Source organism: Dromaius novaehollandiae, chromosome 4 (genome assembly GCF_036370855.1).
Source record: "Dromaius novaehollandiae isolate bDroNov1 chromosome 4, bDroNov1.hap1, whole genome shotgun sequence".
Lineage (NCBI taxonomy): Eukaryota > Metazoa > Chordata > Aves > Casuariiformes > Dromaiidae > Dromaius > Dromaius novaehollandiae.
Genome location: NC_088101.1, coordinates 19794846 through 19805266, shown reverse-complemented (window position 1 = coordinate 19805266; position 10421 = coordinate 19794846).

Here is a 10421-nt window from a genome sequence, read left to right as displayed (position 1 = left end):
GTCCTGCGGAAAGGTGGTCCTGCCCGAGACAGGGAGAGTGGCGGAAATGTGTGTAGCAAACTGTAATCCTTTCCCCAAGGGGTCTAGGCTGCCTGAAGAAGCTGTGATGTTCAAGAATTAAAGTATTTCTGTTATTCTTTTAAGTTCTCAATCTGTGTTACAGGATCATGGCATTATTCTTCGTTTTATTAGCAGGAGTAGTGTGTAGTGCTACTGCCTGCTCCCCAGGAAAGGGCTTTTACAAATTAACCCTGATGGATTAATTTCCCAAAAAACTTTGAAGATACTTCTTAGTCTAATATGACTTCCGCCTAAGAGAGAGATCCTATATTTGGGGGTCCGTCGGTCAGTATAAGCCTCCTTTGAGTTGTAGAGTCAAGGATCTTTGCTAGGAAATAATTTAGCAAAATTCTGCTAGAAAGATCTGCAGATGTCGTGATGTCAACCAAAGTCCGATTAATTATTCAGTGTGGTTCTGCCCAGTTTAGTTTATCCTGCATATGAACATCCTGTGTCTGAGAAGAAAACAGCCTTTTTCCCTTATTCTTTTAATTTTACCCCTTTAACAGTGTAACAGTAGCTGTCTGCACTTCTTCAGCTATAACCATTAGGAGAAATACATCTCTTGTCTGCTAGCCATTTTCTGTTGGACGGAGAGAGAGAAGAGTCAGCCCAGGCCAGAAACTCCTGTTGTTTGCCCCAAACTCCCAGCGCAGTTTTTCTCTGGGTCAGGCCTAACTTGTGAGCAGGGTCCGTCCCTCAGCTCGTGGCTCAGACACAACCCGAAAGAAGACCAGTACCAAAGTAAACTGGACACAGTGGGGAGCACACAGAGATGTTGGTGCCAGACGTCCAGCACTCCCTCCCCCCCACTTGCACACGAGTTTGGATCAGGTTTGCTATGGCCAGGAGATAGGAAAACCTCCCGGATCTGGTGAGCAGGTAGCACAGTAGGTGATTTTAATGACGAAAAGTTCAGGCATTGATTCCTCGGGTCAAGGCAGGGACCTAGATGATCTTGAGCCACACATCTTGCACTAACTTCCAAATTCTGGCTGTGAATGTCTGAGGCCACCAGGCTTTCTGAGAAATAGCCGGAGTTGTTGAATATACTTAGTCTCTTATGTGCCTACATTTTAATACTCATACCTCATATCAGACTGATAGTTAATTCGACTAGCTGATATGTGGACTGTGAATGTATTGTTCACGACAAAATTATGAACAACTGGCTTTCAACCTGTTTCTGGAGAATTAGTGGGTAAATAACCTGATCTAAAGAAATCTGTCACCCGCATTAGGAACTGTGAATCTAATTATTGCTTTCTGATACTCTACTCTGACTTGTTTTGCCTTTTTATCCTTATTGTTTGCATTCCTAGAACTGATTCGCCTTTTTGATGCTATGCCATGTGATCTGATGATTAATTTTTGTGAGCAGCCATAAACTCCAACCTATGGCTGACTTGGTATATTTTTATGCTATGCTCCATAAACATTCATTCATTTCTTATGATTACTGTGTGGAAACAGACTTTTACAGGTTAATAAACTTGGATTTGAACTGGATGAAAAGTTTCCATGTGTCAATTCTTTCCTGCTTTTAGGAGGAAAAAAACCAAAAAAACAAAATGGAGAAATAAAGGTACAAACTTCAACTTGGTTTCACCAGATCTCTGTAGTTATCCCCCCAGATGCTATCGCTGGTAAACTCGGAAATGGCAATAGCACCAGCTCATTCTCAAGCTCACTGTATTTACAGCAGTAGAAATGCCCCTCATTTCAAACGAAGCAAACTTTCAGGTTTCAGGGCTGAGGGAGAGGGGGAGGGAGATCAGGGTTTTCTGTAATTGGTTACTCTGGTGTCTTCCGTCTCGCAGAGCAGCTTTCATAAATACGCTGTCACGCACCGAGCCGCTTCCAGCTGAGACCAATTAAGCAGAGCATTTGCCTGCAATTGGGCTCACTTGCCTGAGCCGGGTGATGCTTGTTGGAGTTTGCCAGTGCCGGGAACACGCAGGGTACGTGCACGGGCAGCCTCCCCGTCCCTGCGCCCCCCGGACTGCTGCGTGGCCAAAGCCTGTGCAAAATAACTGAGGGGGGAACTCAGCTGATGGAAGGTGGGCTTTTTTTCTCTCTTAGATGACTAGTCCAAGCTCAAAACAGGTTGGAAGTGGTGAAAGTAGATGTCGTAAACAGCAGTAAAATGAATTAGCATGTAATGGCTGTTCCAGGAATATCTTAATGGGTGAGTGGTGTGGCCACAACTGGTGTCCCTTTAGGTGGTCTCTTGAAGGAGATGGTTGAGATGGAATAACGCTTTTGCAGTTCGAGGCGGTAAGGCTAGAGCTGAGCTGGCCTGATGCCTGCGCACAGCCACGTGTAGTCCTCCGATGCAAAGAAATCGTCGTTCTTTGTGTACGTCAGCCTGATGCAGGTTATAAGCATTTTGCACAAAAATTGTGTTTTAAAGGCTGTTCAGGCCACCTCTGCAGACCCGTGGCGTTTGCATAACGATACTCCTGCCAAAGAGAGTAGAGGAGCTTGACTGCAGACTAGCGCTTTGCTGACTTTCGGGGCGTGGGGGCAAGCAGCAAGCTCAGGTAGCTCTGAACCGTGCAGCTCTGCAGCACTGCCCTAAGTTGCGCAGCACCCAGCCCTGCGTGTGCTGAAAGTCTCCGCGGGGCAGCCGTGCGGGGAGGGATCTTCTGGAGGCCCCTAGGCTTCCCTTCCCAGTTCTGCTGGAAAGGGAAGCGTTGCTCTGGCTGAATTTATGAGCTGGGGATGATACCGCGGCAATCTCGCTTACCACAGAGGTGAAGTCTGAGCAGTTATTAGCTGATCGGAGGCCAAAAACAGTGGTCTGGGGTTTTTTTTTTTCCTCTCCTGTGGTTACCCAGCACATTTTATTAGTAATGTGAAATTAGGAGATGGAATTGCGCTGGCTGAAAAAGAAGAAAGAGAAAGGCAAGAGCAAAAGCTCGCTCCTCCTTTCCCCCCCCCCCCCTTATTTACACTCCTTGCTTTACCTCCTGCCTTCCCAGGCGAAGGGAAGCCGCGGCAGCAGCAGCGAGCCCTGCAGCCCCTGGGCGGCCGGGGTGCTCGCGGGAGGGTGGCCGGGCTGGGGCTGCACCCAGGCGCTGGTCCCTGGGCCACGGCACGCGCCGGGGGGGGGCGAGCCCTCGGGGCGGGGAGCCGCCGGGCTCGGGGGCAGCTTTCCCGGGGAAACGGTGCGTGTCGGCCCGAAGCCGACGGCGCTTGAATCTTTGTTATCGCTAGAAATGGCAGAAACGACGTTTCATTTGTATAAGCGACTGGGGTGGCCGAGTTTGCCCGTGGCGCCGGGCCCTGCTCAAGCGGGTGTCCTGCCCCGCCGTGCCGCAGCGCCTGGAGGTGCACTGAGCTGTGCCAGGCCTCGGGGTCCTTAGCGCCGGCTCGGAGCAGCACGGTGTGGCCGGAAACTTTGGGCCGGGACGCGTCCGCGGGGATTGCCAGTGGCCGTGGGCTGCTCATCACGGGAAAATGTCGCTTGCAAGACCAGGAGGTGTGCAGGGAGAGGCGGCCGGCTCTGCTGCAGGCCTGGGATGGCCGGTGCGACGCGGCACGTGGAGCGGCAAAGCACCACCCCGCTTTGGCGTTTCAGTGACCGGCGCTTCTCCCCTTGCAGTCTCCGTTAAACCTATTTTGGCTGCATTTCTCTTAGCAACATCTCCGTACCTTGCCCGTGTTAGAAAAGGTCTGTATTAGGTGCCCGTGCCGTCGGCGCTGCGCGGGAGCCTTGCAGGGCGCACGTAGCAAGCGGCGCGTGCCGACTCCTGCCTCCGCCGGCGCCGCACCGGCGGTGTTGCACGTCCCGGGAATAACTGGGGTAGGAGTAATGTGCGGGGCCGCGGTGTTGCTTAGCAATGAGCGGCGGCCGTGGCGCCGGGTGAGGCCCGTGATAGGAGCGGACGTGGGGTTGCCTGCGGCAGGGAAGCGGCGTGACACCGCCTGTCAAACTCTATCCGCAGAAATTTGGGATGCGGGGAAGCAAGACAGGGGTCGTGGCAAAAGGTCGGTGAAATGCAAGCGTTTCGCATATGCAGAGGTTTGCCCCTGTGACGCGGCGGCAGAAGTGCTTGGCACAGCGGCGGCGGGTTTGGCGAGGTGCCGCGTCCCATCCAACAAGCTGCTCCTCTTAGCTCACGCGGTTTCACCGGTCACAATTTTTGCTGGGTTTAGACATGTGCATTGTTTTTTACACCTCGGTGGTGTTTTGCACCACGAGCATTACCCGGAAGAGCGAGTGGTGCTCCATACGTCTTGCAAAACGATGAGCGTTGCTCTTGCGCAGCATTTGTGGAAAAACGGAGCCTGTGGCTTGCGAAGACCCATCCGGAGCGCCGCTCCCAGGGCGCAGCGGGCAGACGCGGCAGCCTGCGCGGCAGGGCGCGAGAAGGCACCTTCCTTTCCCATCGCGGTGGTAGACGCGTCCTCAGGTACAGGCACGCCGCGCCGCAGAGCGCCGTCCCCAGCAGCCGCCGCAGTCGCCGCCTCAGCCGTGCCGGGGCTTCGGCGTGGGCAGACCCTCTGGCCGCAGATGCGGCCCTGCAGGTCTCGGGCTGCGGGGAGGCCGCGGGGGCCTCTCGGTGAGGCCCGGTCCGTGAGGCAGCCCTGCTGCAGAGGGTGCACTGTTGGTGACGAGCTGCGTCGTCAGGGAAAGGAGTTAGGGGAGGAAGTCAGCAGGCTGCGTAGCATCCGAGAGGACGAGCAGGAGATAGCGAGGGTTCTCCTGGGACCGTACCGCTCCAGGAGTCCCAGCCCCCCACAGCAGCGGAGCTGCCCGGGGGCTCTGTGCCGTGGGAAACGGTGTCATAACGCTGCAGAAGGAGCCCAGAAGCTGGTCGCTTCTCGTAGCGGGAGAAAGGCCCCTGAAGACTTGCAGTTGAGGAACAGGTTTGGCGCCCTCCAGGCCGCGGAGGAGCCGGGCATGGCTTCAGGGGAAGCAACTGGGCCGACAGACCCTGTGCCAGGCGGGAGCACCCGGAAGAAGCGGCGAGTGACTGCTGCGGGTGACTCCCTGCTGCGGGGCACGGAGGCACCTGTCTGCCGACCCCACCTCTTGTCTAGAGAGGTTCGTTGCCTGCCAGGGGCTCGAATACGAGATGTCATGGAAAGACTGCCAAGGCTTGTCCAGGCGTCAGACTATTACCCTCTGCTGCTCTTCCCTGTGGGCACTAATGATACCAAGGGCAAACGGGAAGCCATCAAACAGGATTTCAGAGCTCTGGGGATGGTGGTCAAGGGTCTGGGAGCCCAGGTCTCCTCAGTCCTGCCAGGGAGGAGGAAGGATGGCAGGAGGAGTAGACGGATTTTCCAAGTTAACAGCTGACTGCGCCGCTGGTGTTGGCAACAGGGCTTTGGTTTCTACGACCATGGGACCCTGTTTGAAGATCAGCAACTGATGGGGAGAGATGGGATCCACCTCACCAAGTGGGGCACGCGTGTCTTTGCCAGCAGGTTGGCCAGCCTGGTAAGGAGGGCTTTAAACTAGGGAAGATGGGGGAAGGGGAGAGTTATAGAGACAGGGTAGTCAGCAAAACACGGCTCAAGTTGGGAGGTCTCCAGTGGGTGCACACAGCCAGGGAAGCACATGCGGGACACGGCTATGGAGGATCCTCTTGCACCCTCCTGGGAAACCTGCATGCTCGGTCACCTCCCTGAAGTGCCTGTACACCAACGCACGCAGCATGGGGAATAACCGGGAAGAACTAGAGATCTGTGTGCGGTCGCAGGGCCGTGATCTCATTGCAGTTACAAGGACATGGTGGGATAGCTTGCATGACTGAAGTGCTGTCATAGATGGCTACATGCTTTTTTGGAAAGACAGGCCAGGAAGGAGAGGTGATGGAGTTGCTCTTTATGTGAGAGAGCAACGGGGATGTATGGAGCTCTGCCGAGGGGTGGATGAAGAGCGAGTTGAGAGCTTACGGGTAAGGACTGGAGGGCAGGCTAGCATGGGTGACACTGTTGAGGCTGCTTACTGCAGGCCACCTGATCAGGAAGAGGAAGTCAATGAGGCCTTCTGCAGACAGCTGGAAGTAGCCTCACGATCACAGGCCCTGGCTCTCATGGGGGACTTCAGCCACCCTGATACCTGCTGGAAAGGCAACACAGCTAGGCACAAACAGTCCAGGAGGTTCCTGCAGAGCATTGGTGATAACTTTTTGACAGAGGTGGTGGAGGAGCTGGTGAGGAGAGGTGTGCTGCTGGTCCTTGTACTAACAAACAGAGAAGGACTGGTTGGAGATGTGAAGGTTGGGGGCAGCCTTGGCTGCAGTGATCATGAGATGGTGGAGCTCAGGATCCTGCAAGGAGGAAGCAGGGCAATAAGTAGGATCAGAACCCTGGACTTCAGGAGAGCAACCTTTCGCCTCTTCAGGGACCTACTTGGAGGAATCCTATGGGTTAGGGCCCTAGAAGGAAGCAGGGTCCAAGAGAGCTGGTTAATATTCAAGCATCACTTCCTCCAAGCTCAAGATTGGTGTATGAGTAAGAAGTCAGGCAAAGGGGGCAGGAGACCCACACGGATGAGCAAGGAGCTCCTGGCAAAACTCAAACAGAAGGAAGAATACAGAATGTGGAAAATGGAACAGGCCACTTGGGAGGGATATAGGAACATTGTCAGAGTATGCAGGGATGCGACGGGGAAGGCCAAGGCCCATTTGGAATTAAATCTGGCAAGGGATGTCAAGGACAACAAGAAGGGCTTCTTCAAATGCATCAGTAGCAAAAGGAAGACTAGGGAAAATGTGGGCCCGCTGCTGAGTGGGGTGGGTGCCCGGGTGACGGAGGATACAGAGAAGGCAGAGTTACTGAATGTCTTCCTTGCTTCAGTCTTTACTGCTGAGGCCAGCCCTGAGGAATCTCTGACCCTGGAGACAAGAGAGGAAGTCTGGAGAAAGGAAGATTTTCCCTTGGTGGAGGAGGATCAGGTTAGAGATCATTTAGGCAAACCTGACACCCCCAAATCCATGGGCCCTGATGGGATGCACCCGCCAGTGCTGAGGGAACTGGCAGATGTTATTGCCTGGCCACTCTCCATCATCTTGGAAAGGTCCTGGAGAACAGGAGAGGTGCCTGAGGACTGGGAGAAAGCCAATGTCACTCCAGTCTTCAAAAAGGGCAAGAAGGAGGACCCAGGGATTTGCAGGCCAGTCAGCCTTACCTCTATCCCTGGAAAGGTGATGGAACAGCTCATCCTGGATGTCATCTCTAAGCATGTGCAGGAAAAGAAGGTGATCAGCAGTAGTCTGATCAGCATGGATTCACCAAGGGGAAATCGTGCTTAACCAATCTGATAGCCTTCTGTGAGGGAATGACTGGCTGGGTAGATGAGGGGAGAGCAGTGGATGTTGTCTACCTTGACTTCAGCAGGGCTTTCGACACTGTCTCCCATAACATCCTCGTAGGTAAGCTCAGGAAGAATGGCAGAGCTCAAAGGGTTGTGATCAGTGGCGCAGAGTGTAGCTGGAGGCCTGTAGTTAGCCGTGTCCCCCAGGGGTCAATAATGGTTTCAGTCTTGTTCAACTTATTCATCAGTGACCTGGATGAAGGGACAGAGTGTACCGTCAGCAAGTTTGCTGATGATACAAAACTGGGAGGAGTGGCTGATACAGCAGAAGGCTGTGCTGCCATTCAGAGAGACCTGGACAGGCTGGAGAGTTGGGTGGAGGGGAACCTCATGAAGTTGTCATGTACCACCAGTACAGGCTGGGGGCTGACCTGCTGGAGAGCAGCTCTGTGGAGAAGGACCTGGGAGTCCTGGTGGACAACAGGTTGACCATGATACAGCAATGTGCCCTTGTGGCCAAGAGGCCAATGGTCTCCTGGGCTGCATTAGGAAGAGTGTTGCCAGCAGGTCGAGGGAGGTAGTCCTCCCCCTCTCCTCAGCCCTGATGAGGCCACATTTGGAGTACTGTGTCCAGTTCTGGGCTCCCCAGTACAAGAGAGACATGGCGCTACTGGAGAGAGTTGAGCGGAGGGCTATGAAGATGATTAGGGCACTGGAGCGTCTCTCTTGTGAGGAAAGGGGATCCTGTGCAACCTGCTCTAGCTGACCCTGCTTGAGCAGGGGGTTGGACTAGATGATCTCCAGAGGTCCCTTCCAACCTCAACCACTCTGTGATTCTGTGATCCAGCTCCCAAACAAGTGTCTGAAGAGCCACCTTTATATTTTTCCAGGTAACGCCGGTGTTGATTTGTTTCTGGGAGCGGGGCTGAGCCTTTCTGCACCCTTCTGGGGCTGGGCTTGGGGTCCCCGCAAGAAAAGTGCGGGTATTAAAGAAAAGAGAATTTCTCTGAATTTCAGGGGTTTGTGTTGCAATCCCGCATGGGTTAGCGGTGGCCTTGCCCCTAATAAAAAAGGTCCCTTGGCACATTACTGCTTTTAGCCCACTGCACCTCGGTGCACCGAACCGAGGCGGCTCCCCTGTGCCACGAGCTGGGCACAAAAGAGGGGAGAGGGGAAGGGACCCGCGGCGTCCCCATCCCTGTCCCCATCCCCGACCCACCGCCAGCTCCCGTGGCGGGTCCTGCTGGGCTCCGCCGCCCTGGGGAGGGGAAGGGTGCAGGCTGGCACGGCTATGCCACGACTGAAAAAAATAGCCTCCCCCATCCAGTAAAAAAAAAATATATAATTCACACGGGCAATAATTTGAGCGTGCACAGACTGCTGCAAAATGGAGAGCGCGGCAGGCGCGGGGTCGGGCGTCTCTCCGGTGAGGCGGGTGCGTTGTCTCCGGTAATAGAGCGGTCTCGCGCCTTCGCCTCCGCTGAGCTGCTGCAATGGAGGCAACGGCAGAGACAATGTGTCATCTGTCCCCGGCTCCCTCCACTTTTGCATTTTTTTCCCCCTGAATCTATACAATTTTCTGTTAATCATTATTAAAAAAAAAAAAAAAAAAAAGCCCTAAGCTCTTCCTCAGAAATGTAGATATTAGCATACTCGCCTTAATACTTTAATCCCCATCATTGTTTATAATCGGGCGACACACAAGGTTGCACACGGTGCCGACTGATTTATGAATATATATTTTTTTTGTTTTAATTGAAACGGCAACATTTAGGTTCCACCTTAACAGTGCACCTTAAAAGATTATCTCGGTTATTTCACAGGCACCGAGCCGGCACTAATAGTCCAAGGCAGATATTGAAAAGCAGCACAGGGCCAGGCAGATCTATTAGAAATTCCCATCCACGCGCCTCATACATATTGATTTCTGACACCAAGCAGCAGTGAAAGCCCCCGTGGGAATAATATATTTAGCAGGGTTCGCTGTGAGGAGGTCACAGAGTGCATACAGATTAGCTACAGAGGACCAAGGCGCTGGTGTTGGAGCCAAATGCGAGATTTTATATCATTTTAATCTGAACTTTTATAATCCTTTTAGTTCTTCTTTCTCTGGATGGCAGAGGAAAGGCTCCTCCGCATGTATCATGCATCTTTTTTTCCCCTCTCTTTCTGTCTGTCTGTCTGTCTTTCTTCCTCTTGTAAATGTGCAAATGCTGCTGTAACGGGGAGGAAGGTACCCGCAGCACAAGCAGGGAGCGGCACAGGCAGATTTGGGGTTTGTGTGTGTGTGTGTGTGTGCACACGTATATATAATAGCGGTCATTTCAGCTGGAGACATTTTTTATTTAAAGATTTCCCTCCGTGGGGAGGCTGTGCGTGCGTAAATCTCAGGCTACGGCTTTAATGCACGGAAACGAAGCACTGCCTGCAAGACCCCCCTTTTATTTTATTTTTATCCGCCAGCTTAATTGAGCAGAAGTTGCGTTTACGCTGTTGAGCCTCGGGAAGCCGCCGCCGACAAAAACAACAACAACAACGGCAAAAAATATCTTACCGGCGTAATTGCCTGGCTGTGGCCACAGCCGGGGAGGCCCGGCCAGGGCTCGCGCCCGCAGTTTTGCACGGGGCTATTTTGGGACGTCCGGGGGCTCGGCCGGCCCTAGGCAGGAGGATAAGAAGAGGGAACTTGTTGTTCCCCCCAAAAAAACCCATATTACTTTGCAAAATTAAAGGGAGGAGCACCTTCCTCTTCAATTTGCTTTCAAGGCGTCGAGTCGCTAGACTTTGCTGTTTGGAGAGGCGGCAAGCGTTGCCCACGAGGCACAAGCTGAGCGCAGGGGGTAAATGAAATAGTTTAATTTCTGTGTGGTGGCATTTGTTTGGTTTGGGGTTTTTTTTGGATCATTTTGGCACATCAGCCTTTCTTCCCGGACTGCGGGAATAATGATCCATGCGCCTGAGGGAATGACGTTTGAAATACGCCAGGACCCTAAACTGTGCACGTCAGCGGTCTCTGGCCACCAGTGTGGACGTGCTGGTGGAGGAGACCACCCGTGTCCCAACCCCATGGTGGTGCCCCAGGGCTCCC